This window comes from Corapipo altera, unplaced genomic scaffold (genome assembly GCF_003945725.1).
Source record: "Corapipo altera isolate COAL_440 unplaced genomic scaffold, ASM394572v1 0, whole genome shotgun sequence".
Classification (NCBI taxonomy): domain Eukaryota; kingdom Metazoa; phylum Chordata; class Aves; order Passeriformes; family Pipridae; genus Corapipo; species Corapipo altera.
This window is the reverse complement of record NW_020884872.1, coordinates 63738819-63759509: the sequence shown is the minus strand read 5'-3', so window position 1 is coordinate 63759509 and position 20691 is coordinate 63738819.

Below are 20691 nucleotides of genomic sequence, written 5' to 3'. Positions count from 1 at the left end.
GCAAAACTCCCCTAAACTTCCTTTGAGATCCCTCCAAAAATGGAGGGGGTGGACTCTTACTGATTAGAAGTCCTAAATGGGTAAAGGAGCTAAGAAGCTCGGTTGTCCTGAGAACTCAGCCAGGACAGTGTGTGGAGGTTGACCTTGGGGCCCTCCCTTGCTACAAGCTACAAAGAAGCTCGCAGCCATCTTGAGGCAGAGCACAGAAGCTCTGCAAAGGGCTTTAGTCCCCTGAAGATACCAGACCGTCACGGAGACTCCTGTGCTCCGTTGATATGACCGTGGTAGAACAACCTTTGTCTGGGGTGAACGTAGCCCACGGAAGACCCCTTTGCCTGTGCCAAGGGGCTGAGAGGGGCTTGGAGGCCTCCCTCGTGAGTGCTGGCAGAAGTCCAGCTATCAGCTGCTGCATGTGAAGAGGACAGATGACTGCTGCCTTAGAAGATCCTGCTGCTCAGAGACTAGAAGGGATCTGTCCTTCTTCCCTCCTGGACTTTTATTTGGAGGGGAGAAGAGATCTGATCCATTATAAATACTTATGTCATGGTAGAGATAGCTAAGATTGTATATAATATATTGTAGTATTTATTTGTACAGTCATTGTAATATATTCCCTTTCCCCCATTTTGAGTCTTGTGTTTTGTCTGGAAAAAATCATCCCACATTAGGTTGAGATGTGGGAGGGGGAATGGAGCTAGGGAATTAGATTTTTGGGGATCTCAAACCATGACATAACTATTATAAGTTTCATATATAGTGAATGTTCATTGCAGAAAATTAGAACTCTAACAGTTAGGAGCATAATATTGTCATGATTTACCAACTGACCACCTCCTATACTTCACAGCTATTTTTATTGCATTACTTGGTCCATCAGCAAGTAAGTATAATTGGATAACCCAATCATTCAAAGTCCCTGTGCTTGTCTACCGTTAACAAAAATGTTCTACCAACATATGTATGCATCCTTCAAGCTATCTAATAAATATGGGACAATCACTGTATCTTCACCTTACCCAATTATTTTAAGAAAGAGAAGGACTACCAGGACCTTTAGAAGAAAAAGGACACAAAATGAGCAAAACTTGTTTTGTCTGAAAAAAATAAGGATGAGAGGGAATATAACTATTGCTTATAAATAAATCAGTGAGAAACCTAAGGGACATAAAAGAGCTATCTAGGTAACAGATAATGTTGGCACAAGAATAGATGGGTATAGAATAGCTGTGAGTAATCAATGTAACCTTGACAGAGAAAGCATGTAAGTTGAGGAGTGAATTTTGGAGAAAGTATTTAACAGGAGCAGTAGAAACAAAAGCAAATGAAGAAACAACACAGTCTCCTAAACAAAAGAAAAGAAACCAATCAAACAAATGGAAAAAAACCTAGGTACAAATAAGGCAGAGGTAAATTAATTTATGAAGTGCATTATGCTAAGTGGTTAACTGTGATGAGAGGAAGAAGGGATCCATGACCTAGAAGCCCCTTTGAGTTTAATATTCTATAATGTAACTTTTATGTGATTCTTAAAACAAAATGAACAAAGTAGAGTGCAATTTAGAAATAGCTAGACAATACTTATGGCTGTAAAAGAAGATTGAGGAGTACAACCATAATAAAAAACAGCTGAGGTGATTTTTAAAAATATGTTGAATGACAGAAAACATATCAGATGATTAAATCTGGACCTCAGATGATGTTCAGGCTTTACATTGATAATATTCTGGGTAGTGTACAAGATGATTTTTTTTTTTTAAGACTAGGGGAATAAAAAATTCTAAATCATATTGAAATTGAACACAATGTCTTGATAGTCATGAGAAAATCATCAGAAGTCTTGCTAGTAGGCTGCACGTAAGTCTGGCTTCTTCTGGATTGCATTCTGAGGGTGTTAAAAATAAGACAATTCTAGCTTCAAAATCGCAACCAAATCAGTGAGGTATTATGTTGGAACTTGGATAGCTTCCCACTTTTCAGAGTTTATAAACTCAGATATAGAATTCAGAGTTTATAAGCTCAGATGCAGAACACACTGTTGTATTTATATGAGTTTATATACAGAAAAAAGTAGATATGCCTAAAATACTATCCAGGACTTGAAACAGGAGGAAAATAGGTTATAATGGTAAATATAGGTACATAATATTTTTTCTTCTTGTTTTGACTTGTTTTATACTGTAAATTTTGAAAATATTATTTATGAGTTCATATTTAAAGTTTACACTAATACACAATGTGTTGTATATGAAGATCTCAGTTGTTAATTTCCCTGTCATAAGAAATCTACTGGGCAGGTGTGGTGGGTTTACCCTGGCTGGATGTCGTGGCCCACCAAGCCACTCTATCACTCCCCCTTTTCAGCTGGACAGGGCAGAGAAAATAAGTCAGAAAATAAATCATCGATTGAGATAAAGCAGTTTACTAAAGCAAAACTGAAAGGCTGTGAGCATACAAACAAAGGGGAAAAAAAACCCAAAGATTTTATTTTCTACTTCCCATCAGCAAGCTATTTCCAGCCACTTCTCGGGAAGCAGGGCTTCAACACATGTAGTGGATGTTCCAGAAGGAAAATACCATAAAATAAAAAATCTCTCACCTTGCTCCTCCTTTCTTAGCTTTAATATTTGAACTGACATCATACAGCATGCAATATCACTTTGGTCAGTTTGGGTCAGCTGTCCTGGTTGTGTCCTCTCCCAAGATTTTGTCCACCCAGGCTACTAGTGAGGAGGTGGAATACTGGAGAGACAGTGATGATGCTGGACCAGCACTGCTCAGCAGTAGCCAAAACACCAGTGTATTACCAATACCGTTCTAGCTACTGGAACAATACAGGAACTGTAAGGGTTTCTGTGGGGAAAACTAACTCCATCTCAACCAGACCCAATGGAGCAGGAACAGAACATTTTTTCATAAATGTGTATGGCTTTGAATTCTTGTCGTGGTTTTGGCCAAGACAGGGGTAAGTTTTGCAGTAACCAGGAGGGGACATGGCTGAGACTCTGAGGTTATTCTATACCACCTCACGTCGTTTTATGAGGACAGGAAAAGGGGTCCCTTCTGGGTCAGGGTAGCATGGTGAATCATTCCCCTCTCTTGTATCCTCTGTTATTAATACTGTTGCTATTACTGTTCGTTTTCCTATTTCACTACCGTTTCTGGTAAGTTGTTCTTATCTCTACCCATGATCTTTACCTCTTGTGCCTCCAGTTCTCCTCTCCAGACAGTCACAGGGGGGAAGACAAGGGGGAAGGGGGAGTGACTGAGTGAGTGGTGTATGGTTTGGGGTCTTTCAGCAGGAGCACTAAATTGGGTAATACCATTCCCAATGGCAATTTGGTCATATGGTAATATCATAATGACAGTTCTCTATGTAGAACTGAAATTAGACATTTGTTTAAAGGTGAGATTTTCTCTCTTAAAAAATAATGCTAAAGCACCCTTGTGCATGTGAGCTATGGATGGTTACCTCACATATTAAGAAACCTTTTTATAATGGAATGTAGTTTATTATTTTTATTTTTCTCTTCTCATCATGTTGTCTTACTTTTCTAGGCTGTCAATAGTTTTTAACTCTGATGCAGATACTTCTTTATCAGAGTATTTCAGCCACCGGCTCAGTTCCAACACGCACTCAAGATAAAGATGTGCTGTAGGCATCAATTCAGCTCCAAGCAGGCATCCCTACTGCTATCATTCCAACAACTACTTAGTGACACCCTCCTTACCAATCTCACTGGACAGACCAGGGACTGCACAGAAATAACTTTATTCCATCTGAGCTGTTAATGGATCTTCTGAGCCAAAATTGAGCCCTGCTGGTAGAACAGTGTGAGACAGACTGCATAGGCTGCTGGGGTTTTGTGCAGACAAAGGACTTTGCTCTAATGACGACTATTCTGATTCTGTTCCTTGTGAGTCGGTGTCTTTATCTGTGACTAAGTTTGCTCCCTAGCCACATTCTACCTTAATTCATTCCATCTGCATTTTCCCTTTGGCGTCAGGAAGAAAATAAAGAGTTTATGCACGAATTTCATTAACATGAAACAGATCCTTCTTTAACAAATTTTCATGCAGTGATTTTTATTTAGACAGTCATCTAGGTCTGATCGTAAATGAAAGTTTCTTTTTTTTTTCTAATTTTGGTAAAGGAGAAAAGAAGAAAACACTGCATTTACAAGTATAAACTGCTGTTAATTATTATTTTATAAGAACATAATTAGAAAATTCAAATATAACTCATACACATAAGTGTATGGAGTATTAGACAATCTTACTTTTCCTCAAATCTTAGTTCAGGAAACCTAACCATGTGTATGTACTTTTCTCCTTGAGGCTACTCATAACATTTGAGTAGTATTTTTCTATGTAAGTAATTCTACAGGTAGGTAATCACAGAATGGGTGAGATTGGAAGGGACCATAGCAGGTCATCTGGTCCAACCTCTCTACTCAAGTAGGGTCATCCTAGAGCATGTTAAACAAAATTGTCCAGGCAGTTCTCGAATATCTCCAGTGAGGGAGACTCCAGAACCTCTCTGTTCCAGTGCTTGGTCACCCACACAGTAAAGAAGTTCTTCCTCATATTTAGGTGGAACTTCCTGTGCATTAGTTTCTGTCTATTGACTCTCGTCCTATTGTTTGGCGCCACCATGATGATCCTGAGTCCATCCTCTTGGTGCCCTCTCTTCAGATACTTAATAGACATTGATGAGGTCCTCCTCTCAAGGCTGAACAGGCCCAGGTCCCTCAGTCTTTCCTTGTAAGAGGGATGCTCCAGTCCCCTAATCATCTTGCTGCCCTCCACTGGACCCACTTACAGAGCTCCATGTTGTATTACTCACTGCAGTTTGGACAGATTGTTGCAGCACTTTGCACAAAGATTTAATCTTTTCAGATAAAGAATACTCTGAAAAGATGAATTGTTACTGCTCCAAATCAGATTTCAATCCTCCTAAAATTTTTGTGTTATATACAATCTTTTACAGCATAAGTTATTGAATTTCACTGGATTTCAGTATCTCAATGAATTGAATGAATTATCAATAGGGAAAAATATTTATGTCCTAAATAACATACTTATATTTGTGAAGAATTTGTTACAAAAATACGTTCTGTGAAATACACTGTTTTAGTAGAACATATTGCATTACAGGCAGTACTTTAGTGAGCCAGTAAACATACAATCACCAGATAAATCACTGAGATAGAGATATAGAGTTTTCTTTCTGTAGTAAAAAAGCAATCTGCCAGTTGTGGAACATCATTCCACAAGCCCAAAAATACAATTTTTCATTAATTTCTCTTATGTCACCCATCTCAAGATTCCTTGCAAAGAAGTATAAAATGGCGATAACAGGAGTTCAAGTTTTCTGATTGATTCTTGCACGTCTGGAAGAATTACGGAATATTACAATATTTTAATTAATCCAAAATAATTTAACAAGTAACATATAATGCTTTGATTTCTTTCCATTATATTACTTGGAACTTTTTAGAAATTTTGCACTACTTTAAAGTGCCTAATGTTTAGAGGCACTAATGCAATTTATGCTATATCAACTTTTCCCATCTTTTATTCAGTGTCTTACTGATGTAAAACCATTCAACAGTTTTGAGATTTCTTCATCCCAAAATCTGAGTGACAGAGTCTTATCATTTGTGCTACTTTTTCTTCCGGTTTCTTGATGTTTTCATTCCTGGCTATAGAATGGTCCATTTTGAACAAAAGGAGAAGAAAATCAGCTTTCCTGCTTATTCCATAAATAGTTAACAGCCAGAGTTGTTGTTCAGGATGTAAGAATTATAGGTGCAGTGTTCTGAAGTAAGCGCAGAACCCAAGTCTTCCATTTCCTTAGTTAATGTTCCCATCGATAGACAAATATTTTTTCTAACTTTTTTCAATTTACAGATTCTGAAACCATTCTCTTGCAGGTGTAGACTCTTGCACTATGAATTTTAACCACTGACAATAATATTGCTTTTCTTAATAATTTCTTTTTAGGCTATTTAGGAGCCATTACATGCCTGCAGCAGTTTCTGAACCACAAATTATAATCACTGAACTAAATTATTGTGCACTATCACTCAAGAGTTTCTTTACAAGAGTGATTTTCTGTCTGGAAAAAATCCATCTGAGGAACTGCTAACACTAGATCCAATGAGCAAAAACAACCTTAAATCCACGAGTTTCACTAAGTTTTCCTAAGTTCAAATATACCTGCTGTAAGGCAGAAGATTGTTTACATTCTGAAAACATTCTGATTTTTTTTTTAGAGACACCCAACACTTTATTGAGACTATATGGGAGATCTAAGGGCCTTGCTTTGACAGTCTCATTTCCCTATTGTTGAAGATGTTTCAGTATGTAGTGAGGATGATGTCATAAATACATCTGTTCAAAGCATGACAGAGTCTCATATCAAAAGGCATTTTATATTGACAGAACAGACAGAAATAGACTAATAATATGCCTACCAAAGAGGAGAACTTTGATGGCTATGTCAGGGGGGAGGTTGTATTATTTTTTCAGCTATTTGTGTACCCCTCCAAGTTACTCCCGGCAGGTACAACAGCAAACTCAGACTTCTAGCTCTGGTCCAAAAGATTAGTTTACACACTGCAAGAAAGTTAATCCTGTGGCAACTGCTATCAAACTTAATTTATGAGTAATCAGTGTGAAAAAAATCTCTTCTACAGTTACAGTGCTAACAGAGACAATGAGACAGTGAATAGATTTGAGACAAAGGACTGCCATGAAAGTGGATGATGGATAGAACTCCTAGTCACCTTCCCAGTGTAATATTTGATTAATCAGTGTTGCAGATCTCAAGTGGGAACTTTGGATTTCCTTGAAGTCTTCCACCAGGCTTCTTCAGAGTATACATTACTCTGGCCATTCTTTCCAGATACCTGTTTCCTGCCGCCTAGTTAACCTATTTTACATAGACAAGATGCTTGTAAATAATCAATCTAAAAGCTTTCTACAGATACAAAAATACAAATCAGGTGAGACAGTGTAATTGAGATTGTTAGGAGATGTTTTCTATAAACTTTAAGATAATACCAGGAAAGGATACTGCATGACCTAAAGAGGTTAGGTGGGATTACAGGATACAAGAGTTTGGCAATACAGTGGTTCTAGGAATCTAAGATAATCCAGTTGAAGTTGCCAGTGCAATGGTCATTGAAACAGAGACTTTTCTCTCCATTGAATGGTGGCCAACTGGCCACTTAAAGAGATCTGGTTCCCCATCTGAGCACTGCCTTAAGCCAAGAACCCAATGGCTATGTCAGTAATCCTAGCTTGGTTCAGGGTCTGAAGAGTAAAACAGACAGAAAGGGAATATTAATGTATTTTTTGCAGTAGTCACAATATTAGAATTCATTTGGATGAATTGCAACATTGTCAGGATGGAACTTTAGTTATACATTCTGAGAATTACAGACAGTGAAGTGGTTTTGTAAATTGTTGAACTCAGTCCCATAAATCCTGACTACTTCCCATAGATGTGTTCTTTGACCATGATTAAAGCCACTTCATACTTAATTCTCTGTATCTACATCATCATTTCACAGAGATATTTGAACAACTAATTTTGCTAATACTTAAATTTGGAAGATATTTATTTGGAGCCTGGTGGGAGATTTTTTTTTCCTTCAGTTTTCTCTCACATTCTTTTCACTCCGTTTCAGTTCTTTATATTATCTTGTTTAAAGTTTATTACAACATTTAATTAACTAGTTAATTAACTTTACTAGTATAATGCTAATATTAGATGGAAGTCTACTTAGCATCTTCAGAATTAATATTAATATAATGGTAAAATGTTTGGATCTCTCTATGTCTTAGATTTCAAATATTTAGGTGATTTCATGTATCTTTTAGAGTTTTTATGTCTTCATTTTAATGTGGAAATGTTGTCTGTAGAAAGTTCAGCAATAATTCTGAAGTTCAAAAACTCTATACCATCACAAAAGATTTTCTTCACAAATTGTAAAATGTTAAACAGAACATATGTATTTGAAATCATACATAAATTCTGTTTTGTCTGTAAGGCTAGGGGTGGGGGGGAGAGTATATATGACTATCCAAAGCATAATTAATGGAGTGTCTTCCCTATTCTAATAGTTCTAATGGACCCCTTTGTAGTCTGTCCTAAAAGCAGTGACTTGCCATCACCTTGGAATCTAAAGCAGAGTGGAAATTATTGCTACACTTCTAAAGTGACAGCAAAATTGTTTAGCTCCAAATGGAAGTGGTAGAGTATAGGACATGGAATACTAAATCATCTAGCAGCAGAAAGGAATTCAGGCACATGATTGATACCAGATTTCTTCTGGGGGATCAGAAGCCATCAACCAAAGTAGCTATTGTCATTAATCATGCCTCTGAAGTGTTTGGTATTTCTGTGACTTATAATATGTAGCAGTCCCTCTGGTGGCAGGAAGTGGAAAGGGAGAAAGAGGCTTCTGTGCCCCTAAATGATGACACAGCAACAACTGCAGGGAAGTAAGAAAGGGAAAAGAAAGAAAGAGAGAAAAGGAGAGAGAGAGAAAGAGAAAACGAGAGAGAAGGAGAAAGATAGCTTTTGCCTCTGAACTAATCACCTTGTTTGCACTGGTCAGAGAGAAAACAAAAGTCTATAGAGCCATTCCTTTGGCCCTTTCTACTGGTTTTGGTTGGGTAGAGTTAATTTTCTTCAAAATAGCTAGTACAGGGCTATGTTTTGCATTTGTGCTGGAAACAGTGTTAATAAGACAGGAATGTTTTCATTATTCATGAGCGGTGCTTGCAGAGCACTAAGGACTCAAGAAGCTAGCACAAGAAACTGGGAGGGGACAAAGCCTGGACAACTGATTCCAACTGACCCAAAGAGGCATTCCAGATCATATGGTGTCATGCTTAGCATATAAAGTGCAGAAAGAAGGAAAGAGGAAGGGATAATGTTCAGAGTGATGGCATTTGTCTTCCCAAGTCACCGTTACATGTGATGGAGTCCTGCTTTCCTGGAGATGTCTGAACACCTGCCTGCCCATGGGAAGTGGTGAATGAAGTTGTTTTGCTTTGGTCATGTGTGTGATTTTTGCTTTGCCTATTAAACTACCCTGATCTCAGTCCATCATTTTTCTCACTTTTACTCTTCAGATTCTCTGCCTCATCCCAAAAGGGGAGAGTGAGAGAACAGCTGTGTGACGTTTAGTTTAGAATAAGAAAAATGCTGCCTGAACTGTCTGCTTCTCTTTATTGATAATATAAGAAGGCTGGAGTTGTTACCAGACAAATCCTATCCGCTTAAGTCAAAAACAAAATTACAAATAGAAATAGTTATTTTTCTGGAATAACAAGGAAGATCTGAATCCTCCTTCTGTCTCTAGCACTGCAAAACTTTTAACAGTTGTTTCACCCACATTGCCAGATTATCTCACTCCATCTCTTGCATTTTTACCTATTGGGAAGTGTACACAAATAAAGAATTTTACCTTCACAGTGGAGCTCAGAAGTTTTTTTTTGGTTTAGTGTTTTTTCTTTTCTTTTTTATTCTTAATAAAATAACAAAGAAATAAATAATTAGTATATTCACCCTGCGATATACTGTCATTTCATTTCAAATGCTTCCTGACAAATACAGCAGAATACAGGAAAAATCCATACAGACATAGCAGAGAAATCTTCTATTTTTTGGATGCTGTTTTAAAATCAATTATTTGTGAGCAAGAGAGGCCTGAAGGTAACAAGCCAGTAAATGTTGTTTTATTAGCACTGAGCTGTCTTTACAACTGAAATACATTTTAGCCACATGTCAATCATATTCTAACATAGTCTTTTATTAGTTTTCCTCAAATTATTGCTTTCTTCCCAGTTTGAATGAAATGCAAAATTGAAATACTCTTCTACATTTTTATGTTCTCCATGAGAAAATTTAGAACTAATCTAAAAGCAAGTAGCAATCTATCTGCTTTGTCAGTCAGTATTGACATACTGTTCAATTCTATCTGTATGCTAATATCAAGATTCAGTTCTGAAAATGTATTCTTCAAATTAAACACAAGCCAAAAATGTAGTTCTGATGTAATTCCAGTGGATAAATATGTATCATTCACAGCTTCATGAAGAGTCTTCATATTTCAGTAAGATTTTGATTTTTAAAAAAAAATCCAAAAACCACAAAAATCTCAGCAAAAACTGAAGGCTGCATTTATATAGATTTTTATTCCAAGTTCAGATTTAATAATAAAGACATAGTTGCTGCATTCAATATCTAGCTGAGCTTCAGCAGGATATTGAGCAGCCATATCGTTATTTTAAAAATTAATTTGTAATAAATATCTATGTCTACATCACAAAGCTCTGGGATTTCCTTTTAAAGCAGAATGAAAGGAAAAATAAGCATCTAATGTGGAAGCAGTTGCAATTACTTTTTTTCTTGTTAACTAGGAAGCAACACTCAAAGAAAGATTACCAAGTCTTCACTTCCAGCAACAACAGTTTCCTTATAGGAAGGTAAATCTCCGGCAGTGAGCATAGAGGAGAGAAACACATTAAGTAAGCACTATCAGTTTACTTAGATATAGATCTTAGGGGGCTTGTACCAGTGAGTATCCAGCCACACTCCACACAAAGCAGATTGATCACAGTGAAATTCTTAATGGACTTCATGGTATGCTTGGCTCTTCTACCTTTCCAGATTTATGGGAGTCTCCACTGGAGTTTGACTATATCCTGGGGAAACCAGAGAGGAACAGCTGATGGCATGAATGCTGTTCGTGTAAGGGTGCTCTCCAGGAAATACACTCGCATATTTTTCTCTTGTCTGTTTATGGCATCTCTCGGTATGGTATTATTTTCCTTTTACAACAAAAAAGTGTGGCTTTGTTTTTATAACCCATATGGCATTACATTAAGTTGTCACAGAAAAATTGCTTAAATTCTCATAAATGTTGGGCTTTTGAAGAAAATATTCTGTGAGCAGGTCTAAAAAAATCAATCAGCACTGCTGCTGTCTCTTTGTTAGTTAGCAATTCATAGAAAAATTGAAGAAGTAAATAATAATCATATTATTCCTATTCCTAAAAAACAATGTTTAAAACACCTACTGTGTTAAAAAATATTTTTTCCATAAAAATAGCATTTAAAAAATCTAATAAGAAGAGTAGGGGGGAAGGAGGGTCCTTTTATTCTGTGTCTGTGTCTCTGTTTGTGTGTCTTTTAAGTTAGAGATACTTACTGCTCTTTAATAATTGTATTTCTAGAAGAAAAGGAAGGTGGGCTTATACTAGACTATAGTGCTGTTAAATGCATAGTCAGAATGCAGAGAGTGGCACCTTGAACACCCAAAGGGAAGATATTTTACACCTCAGTGGTTCTGAAAGGGTTTACACAGGCTTGAGGTGATTATGGAGGCATTAAATGAGCAAGAAACTGATGAACATGATCCAGATCATCAATAAGCAATCCAGATGTGCAGCACAAGTGTATAGAGAGATTGATGAATCCTTTGAATTGGGTAAGGGAAGCAGTAGGAATTTGACAGGTTATTTACTGACTGCCATAACCTTTAATACTGCTCCATGAATCAGCTAGCACAAAGTTACAGCAATGGAAGGCTCCAACTTAGGGCAGAGGAACTACTGCTCCTACGCTGCCCTTCTCAGGTCATCTCTAGACATGCACTCCACTCACAGTTACTAATGCAACTGTTTGTTGACCTTATAACAATTTCTAGCACAGTAGCAAAATTAAAAAAGGGCAAAAGGGTGCATTCAAAACAATATTGAAAAAATTAGGGAATATGGGGGCTTCTCACTTCATTCCCTGCTTAAGCAGAGTCTAAGCACGCAGTCAAAGTTCAGCTATTTATTAAGTCATTTATTGTGAAGATGTTGAGAAGTCTCAGGATCTTTTGTGCAATGTGCCAAAAGCTATCATTATCCAAGACAGCTTAGTCTTCCTCTTCTGAATCTAACTGATGAGTTTAAAGAAATTACTTTCTTTAGATATTCAGTGCCACTTCTCTGCTGGAGGTTATAGCCCTCCCAGGAGATCAAATTAAGTGAGCACATCTTGTGTGCTTCAATAGGAACTCAGCTAAGATCAGCAATAATATATGTTCTTCTGTCTCTGATGCAGGATTATGAAGGTCCAGTACAGGGCTAGTTACGTATCAGACTCATGCCTACAATTTATACTGTACCATAGTTATCAAAGCAGACTATGAAACCCTGTCTACAAGGGAGAAATTACTCCTGCTCAGGGAACAACTTAGGCTCTATAGAAATGACCAAGTGGCATAATTCAGGATAAGATGGGAAAGTGTTCCAAAGAAGTAAGAGATCTACAAGCAACGTGGTACAGTAGACAACAGAAGGTTACTGAAACCAGCAGAGCACGGACAAACAGCGCAACACGTTAGATAGATTCATAGGAGGAGTCACCTTTCCTCCAGTCACCAAAGGACTTTGTAAAGACCAATGCACCAAAAAGTCCTTGAAATAACATCTGTCTGAAAGCTAACTGGGACATCAAGACCCATGTGCCAGAACAGGGTGATCACCCTTTTTTCCTCTTGATTCCAGACTTCTCTTAAAACCCAACAGTTATCAAATTAGAAATTTGGCTTTTTATTTTTTTTATTAATTGCTCACTTAAAAGACACAGTAAATCCATTTTAAATTGCTGACCAGTTTGGGGCCTTTCACATGTTCATTGCAAATTTTGGGCAACAGATTTTATTATCCCAGCAGTATACTGCAAGTAAGGGTGGTAGTCCATACTTCTACCACAGGTGATACTACTGTCTCAGAATAGATGACCAAAAGTACAAGTGTTTTGAGGTATCTGTGTGATATTATCTAGAGGAAAGTCACACTCCAGTTGTCAAACAAGTTACAGCAGCTTGTGTTTAATTGGTAGTAGTTTCAGTAATGTTAATTCTGCAATTTATACCATGTCTTTTCATTCTACATGAGAGGTAATAGGTAATACAAAGGACTGAACTGTTCCTTTTCATTTTATTTGCTTTCCTCATCTAAGTATAAACTTAGTTTAAACTTAGTTTCTAGATTATAAGAATGAAATCCTGGTTGCACATGAGGGGCACAGTGCACTCATCCATTCCATCAAAACCAGAGGGTTTGGCATTTCCGTCTTGTAACCCTCTGAAAAGTGGCCATGGGAGAGTTTATCAGCCCCTACCAACACATTTCAGAGTTTACGGTCTTTCGCAATGATGGAGACAAACAAAGGTACCTCATTACATCTCTCAGTTGAGGGTAAAATATAAACAGAAAAGAAGTACTAAGGGCTACCCTTGGGAACCTTCTCAAAAGCATGAGTTCTTTTGGCAGTTAAAAAATTTTTCATTTCCTTCTCATGTACTGCAGAAGTCATTCAGAGCTTTCTGAAGGGCAAAAGACATGGGATGTCCACCAGTTTTCAGGTCACAAACAGTTATTTGCAATACAGCACATTCAGATTCTTAAAGTCTTAGCACTATGTAGTCATATGTAGACCATTGTACTAGGTCTGACTGATATGAGGTTAACTTTCTCCATTGCAGTCTATATGGTCCTATGTTTTGGATTTGTCACCCTAACAATGTTAGTAACACACCAGAGTTTTGATTATCGTTCAACGATTCTTGCACAGCATCAAAGCTTTCTCTTTTTTCTCACTCTTCCCCCCACAATGAGTAGACTGGGGGTGAGGAAGGCGGGATGGAGAGTACTTGGACATTTGACCTAAATTGGATAAAGGAATATTCCATATTGTCTTTTGGCTGGGATCAGCTCATAACTACTGTGAGCATACACAGCAATAGCTTTGTCTGTTAAAAATCATCACTAATCATTTAGAATTATATACAACTCAGTTTTACAAGTTAGATTTAGGAGAAAATATTAATTCAAGCATAAACAAACTGGCTTGTTTTGTTCTTCTGATTTTTATAGGAAAAATCATTCTAAAACTGATAATGTAAAGACTTCATGACAAATAAAAGAGCTTCAATGGAAAATGAACAATAGTAAAAACTTCACATTTAAGAGGTGAGTGACAGGAGATTTCCATTCAATTACATAGCAAGCTACTCTGAAGCATTCTGTTTCCAGCAAACAAAAGATAAAAAGATTTCATAAAGTGTTGATATAATATTGTGTTAAAATAAAGAGGTAAATACTGTAGGTATCTGTAAGAGGAAAAGCCTCTCATTTGATCTGCCAACTGAACCAAAGAAAATATGAGGGTGGAAGATCAGATGACAAGATACAAAGAGAAGAGAGTTTTCATAATTTCTGTTAAAAATGAATAAATCAAGTAAATATAGTACAAAATAAATTGTGTACCAGCTTAAAGTGCAGTTGAAAAAAAAAAGTATATTGGAGATGAAAAACAGACCACTTAAATCTCATTTTTTCCTTTGTGGAGATAAGATTGCTCATTTATAAATGTATCTTCCAAGATACTTAGTATCTCTAAGACACTCCAATAGAAGCGTCAGAGAGCTTCACACTTTAAATTATACAGCCTTTCAGAAGGGTTAGAAAAAAAGTAAAGAAGCCTAGAAGACAGTGGGGGTTTTTGTATAAAACCAATTGCACAATAACTGTTAATGAGTGCACATAAATAATGGAGAAAAGATCAGAGTCTGGGGTGATACTGAAGGGCTTTAACAACTGGATCTCTTCCATGATGTAAACATGAGCTGCAGTTCTTGACAAAATAAATTACTTGATTACAATCTTTTGAGTTACTCTGTGAAGGAGAAGAGTTACTTCAAGAACAGACTGTCTTTGATTAAAACACTGTCTTTTTTTGGTGGGAGTGTGCGGAAGAGAGGGAAGTAAGAACATTGAATGCGTATATTTATGGCTGTTGCCTAGTATCATAGCTGAATGGTTGAATTCAACCTTTCCAGTAAGAAGACCCAGAATAAGGTGCCTTAGAGTTCCTTTATATTATTTATTTTTATTCCTATATATTATTTATTATTTATATATTTTATTATATCCTTTATATTATTCATTATAGAAAATATATTTAGGGAAAACTTGTAAAAGTGGAAAGGAAATCATTGCCATGAAAAAGTAGTGTTTCTGAGGACAACACAGACTCCCTTCTTGTTCAGAGGCCCTTGCAGGAGGCTGTTGAAGGACAGCAAAGTAGCAAGGACCAGCATCCATTTCATGTTCAACATTTGGAGAACAATAAGTGTATTATGGGTAAGATAACCTTCTTACTGTTATCATACACTTCTTATCTGTATCTGTTGAGGGAACCTGAATCCAACAGACTGGAGAGTAAATCTCTCCAGTGTTCCTTTTTGTAGGTCCAGACAGTAACGAGGCTGAGCATATACCTACAGCAGTAGGTATAAACACACATGCATCCTCACACACACACACACAATATACAGAACAGGCTAAAAAAAAACCCAACAGAACATTATCTTTACTGGTACCCACATAAACACCAACACATTCACAGAAACCTGAGTAGCAGAGTACAAATACATTTCTCCTTTCTGGATGATACAGGCTGAAGTTCACTAGCGGGCAAATGCATACCCTTCCTCTCTTGATCCCCAGTGTCATTCATATCCTCAGATCTCTGGACTCCTGCGGCCAGTGTGCCATTCCACCTCAGCAGAATCTGATCTGCCCACCCTCCCCAGAGTTTTTTTGAACCATTGCATAATTTTTTTTCAGTCTCTTACACCTTTGAACTCTAGATCAGATCTTAACTATGTCCAAGATCCATACCGGGACCCTTTTTCTCATTTCATATTATTTTCCTATTACTTCCTTATTGTTTTCCTCTTCTTTCCTTATTATTTTCTTCTTCTTGTTCTTGTTTTTAGTTTTTTGGTTTTTGTTTGGGTTTTTTTTAAGGACTTCTGATCCATTATATTTCCTTATTATATCCCATTTATGTCTCATATATCTGGTTGTTTAGTTATTTTCTTTGGTTTTGTTTCTTATCCAGTATACTGGCAAATATATATGTCCATACTTTCTAGTATCTTCAAATCCTTTACCACACACATATTCTTACAGTTTTTCCCATGACATCTAGTCATTCACGGTTCTTAGTGTTGCATGTTTAGCAACTCAGTCAATTGCTCACCTATGTGAGACGTTTGATTTGAATCTCACAGATGATTGTTTAATTATTGGGTTGGTGTCACGGGTTAAAAAGGGGTTTGCCCTGGAGTTGGAAAGTGGTTAACCCCGAGGGGGTGGTGTTCTTGGTGTAGAACCAATCAGAAGCTACAATTTGCCCCTGTGAAATTAACGTATTACAACAGACCGGAAAAGGAGACTTGATTATGTAGTGGGAAGAGAGGTAGCCATGGTTTGAGACGCCACATGTTTGAGAGAGGGGTCAGTGAGCCCCGCTAGGGGCCAAGGCCCTCAGCCCCGGTTAGGGCTGTGGAAACTCGGAATAATGTTAAAACTGGATCGGGTACATGGCCAAAGGCTGGGGGACTTTGTCCACTGTGAGTGGGCAGCAGAAGACAGAAAATCGGTGGCAGAGGCAGTACTGAGTGGAGAGCTATGGCTGAAAGTCAAGAAGGTAGCCAGCAACCAGCAACATGCCACGTAACCAGGCTGAGAGATGCAAAGATGTCCTGCAAGGAGGGAGAGCTGGCAACAGAACAGAGAAAACTCAGCAGAGACTGTTTTAGGTAAGACTGGATTACCTTTCCAAAACCTGGAGATCTCCTGAAGAGGAGGGATGGGCTTCCAAACTTTTAGGGAGTCCTGAAATGCAGTAGCAGCTAGAGAGAGACAGAGAAGAGCTGAGAACTCGGAGACATCCTGTGAGCTGGACCAGGATGGAATGCGGGGGAAGTGGCCTTTCCCCCTCCTCTATACTGTGTTGGCAGCTGAGACCGGGCAAAGGAACTCTGTTAGAACGCTTGGGGCAAAGAACTGAACTGAGAGCCCTAAACCGTTCTGACTCTAGGGAACTTGACCCCTCGAGGAAGGGACTTTCACGGGATGCCTTGCACCCTGTGATATGACCATGGTAAGGCGAGTTTTGTCCCTGCTTTGCAGCCCACAGGAGAGAGCTTCAGTTGGAGCTGAAGGGCCGAGAGGGATGAAAAAAACCCCTTTGTTGTAATTGAGAGAGAGATTTTCCAGCTACGACAAATCCAGCTATGACTGCTGCCTTGAAGAGGAGAGACACCGCTGCCCTGGAAGTCGAAAAGACCTTTTCTTCTTTCCTTCTGAACTTTTATTGGAGGGAAAGGAGGGATTTGATCTATGTAAATGTGTTGCTTTACCATAGAGAGATAGTTAGAATTATTGTGTATATGAATGTATTATAGTACTTATTGTGTTAGTAATAAATTTTGATATAATTTCCCCATGTAAGTAGATGTGTCTGAAAACCCCTCTTACATTGAAGCAAATTGTGGGGAATTTGGAAATTGGATTTTTGGGGAGCTCAAACCATGACAGTTGGAAACAACTAAAGTGTGTAGGGGGGGAAGGGTCAGACTATACCCACTTGGCAGTCCTGGAGCCTACGTGGCCGAAGCAACTGTCAATCAAATATATTAAAAGTATTTTAGTGTAAATGCTGTTTTGGAATCACTGCTCAACAATCAAAGAGGAATTAAACAAACCAGAGTTCACTGCAAAAACTTTTACGGGTGGCATAATAAAACCTGTAGAATTGTGGGGGTTTTCTGAGGATGGAGGCTATTCTTAGAGTATGACATTCACTGTCATGTTTGAAGCAGAGCCGTCAAAACAAATGTGTCAGGTCATGCAGCAAGTAGTTTATCTCTCTGGAAAACATTAGAATAGAGAGGACTGTGGTCTCAGAGATAGGCTAGTAATTAGATATTGATTGCTTTAGCTAACACATTGTGTACAATTCTAAACAAATGCAAGATCATTTCTGACTCCTTTCTTTTAAACCCAGATATTTGTCAGTGCATTCATTTGAAAGATTACAAAATATGAAGCAATTTTTACAGTTGATTCACTTGGGCTTCGATTGATTTGACTTCTATAAAAATTCCCCATTTGAAGGGAATGTCAAAAGAATCAGCAGTATCTCAGTTTCTGTCCTCAACCAGGACTTTTACTTCAGATCATAGAAAAACAACGGTTGGCTTGCAAGGGAGAAGAGAAACTGTCCTTACTTAAAACTGCAACAAAATTTTGAGAGCTAAACTTATTATATCCCAACTTTGGGTTATTGTAACTTGTAGATCTAGTCAACCCTCATTCTTATTGTGTCTGTTTTCTACTTTATAGTCACAGTTAATGGAGATAGTCAAGGATGTGTTGCTATGTGAGGGCCTACTATATTCTCTGAACATACAAACTGCCTTGTAAATGACAACTATGAGTAAACCTGCTCCCTTTACTGTGAAAAGATGATATTCTACATTTTCTGAAATGAGTCAGATTGCAGATAATGTATCTGCAATAATGTAAGCGCAATAATCTCCAACTCAAGTTCAAGCACAGTGAAGACAACTGCTCTTTAGTGACCTCCGACAGCACATAGAGAGAGCATCTCAGAAGAGGATGGCCAATAGAGCTAAAATTCAAGTTTTGGTTGTTTGGGGTTTTATGTAGAAAGAAGCAAATTTAGTGTTTTTTCATAACTGTGCACCATGGCAAACGAGTCCCAGAAACTTACTCCACCTGCTTTCTTAAGTGATGGGCTGTCTCTTGGGGATCTTGAGAATCAACCTACATCTATCCTTTCAGCATTGATGCGTAAGACAGGAAAGAGTGGTACCTACATAATGACAGTAGCAGAAGCAAGGTTTCACTAGGGGTCACAGCTAAGAGAGTTGCTGGAATCTATTGTAATATGTAGTCCACTGGAGAATAAAGATTTTATGAAGCTGAAAGCTTTGTGAACATGTTGAAAACAAGATTATAGGAAAAGGTGGATCAGATATATATCTTATTTTAATTTCCCTTTATTTATTTCTTCTACAGTCTCTACCTGTGATAATTCCTAAACCTCTTTCAGATATTGTATAGTGGTTTAACCCCAGCTAGCAACTAAGCACCACAGAGCCACACACTCACTCACTCCTAGTGGGATGGGGGAGAGAATGGGAAGAGTAAAAGTGAGGATACTGGTGGGTTGAGATCAAGGCAGTTTAATAGCTAAAATAAAAGCCATGCATGCAAGCAAAGCAAAACAAGAATTCATTCACCACTTCCCATGGGCAAGCAGATGTTCAGCCATCTCCAGGAGAGCAGGGCTCTCTCACATGTAACTGTGACTTGGAAAGCAAAACCATTGTTCTGAATGTCCCCCTCTTCCTCCTTCTTCCCCCAGCTATATAACATAAGCATGACGTCATATGGTCTGGGATATCGCTTTGGTCAGTCGAAGTCAGCTGCCCTGGCTGTGTTGCCTCTCAAATTCTGTACCACCAGCCTCATCACTGAAAGTGTGGGGTAGGGTGAGAGGCCTTAATGCTGAGTAAGTGCAGCCCAGGAAAAATGAAAACATCTCTGTAGTATTGACCCTGTTTTCAGCACAAAACCCACACAGCCCCATACCAGCTATTATGAAGAAACTTAGCTCCATCCCAGCCAAGACCAGCACAGGTATTTTCTCCTTCTTTGCTATTTTATTTTATGGAGTCAAATGGAGGTTGAAGGTTTTGGTTATCTTACTATTTGCATTCAAAAGAGGTTACCACTCCAAAACAATGCATTAATTGGTAATTGATCAAGTAAAGAGTCTTTTGAATGAGATGAAGAATAGCTGTGGTTTGCAACATATGGTTTTCTATGATACCTTGAAGTATAAAGGACTCTATTACTTTCAGTTAATTCCGTAATGAAACTTTCATTGACTTAAAGGTCAACAAGATCAGGCCATAATTAACCAACATTTGTAATTCTCTAATTATATTTTCAAAGTCCAGATGCTAAACTGATTTTCAAGCCTTTAATATCCTGCTGAAGTAAGTGTATGGGTTGGCAAACTGGTTCTTTGGTTCTTCGTTAGGATCATGAAAATTCTCTAACTTATCATATCATCTTTGCACTGTCATGCAGCAGAGAATTCCAATCTGTGGTTCCAAGCTTGTCATGTAATGTCTTTTTTCTCTCACTTCCATCTCTTTTCCTTGCAGATAAAAGTAATATCTGAATATACGTAAATTCTAGAACAGCACTTCAAATGTATATTCTTAGATATAAAACACTTAGATCTTCACAAGGGAATGCAGAAAAAAAATTAACTACATGAAGTACCTATTAAGACAAACTGAAAACTCAACATTTTTCTTATCTTCAATAAAATTTTTTGCTGTGCAGTATGAGAAAACAGAAAAATTATTTACAAATACATATATTAACAATTGTATGATAATAATAATAATAGTGTTGCTGTCTGCTTATAACAGTTTACTTATCTACTTTCACATAGACTTTCCCATCAGAACAAGTGGTTAGGTGTAAATTTGTAAGATTTCATTATAAACCTTAGGCATCAATCTCAGCACTGATATTTTCTACAAGTTGATACTAAGCGAGGAGGGATTTTTTGATGATCTGATTCAAGACAACAAAGCTTTTATACTCATAAACCCATTTTACTCTTATATAGACAGATTCACGTTTACATACATATATGTGTTTATCTGGGCTGTGTCTGGACTAGGACATTACTCCACGGCACACATGATCACAGAAT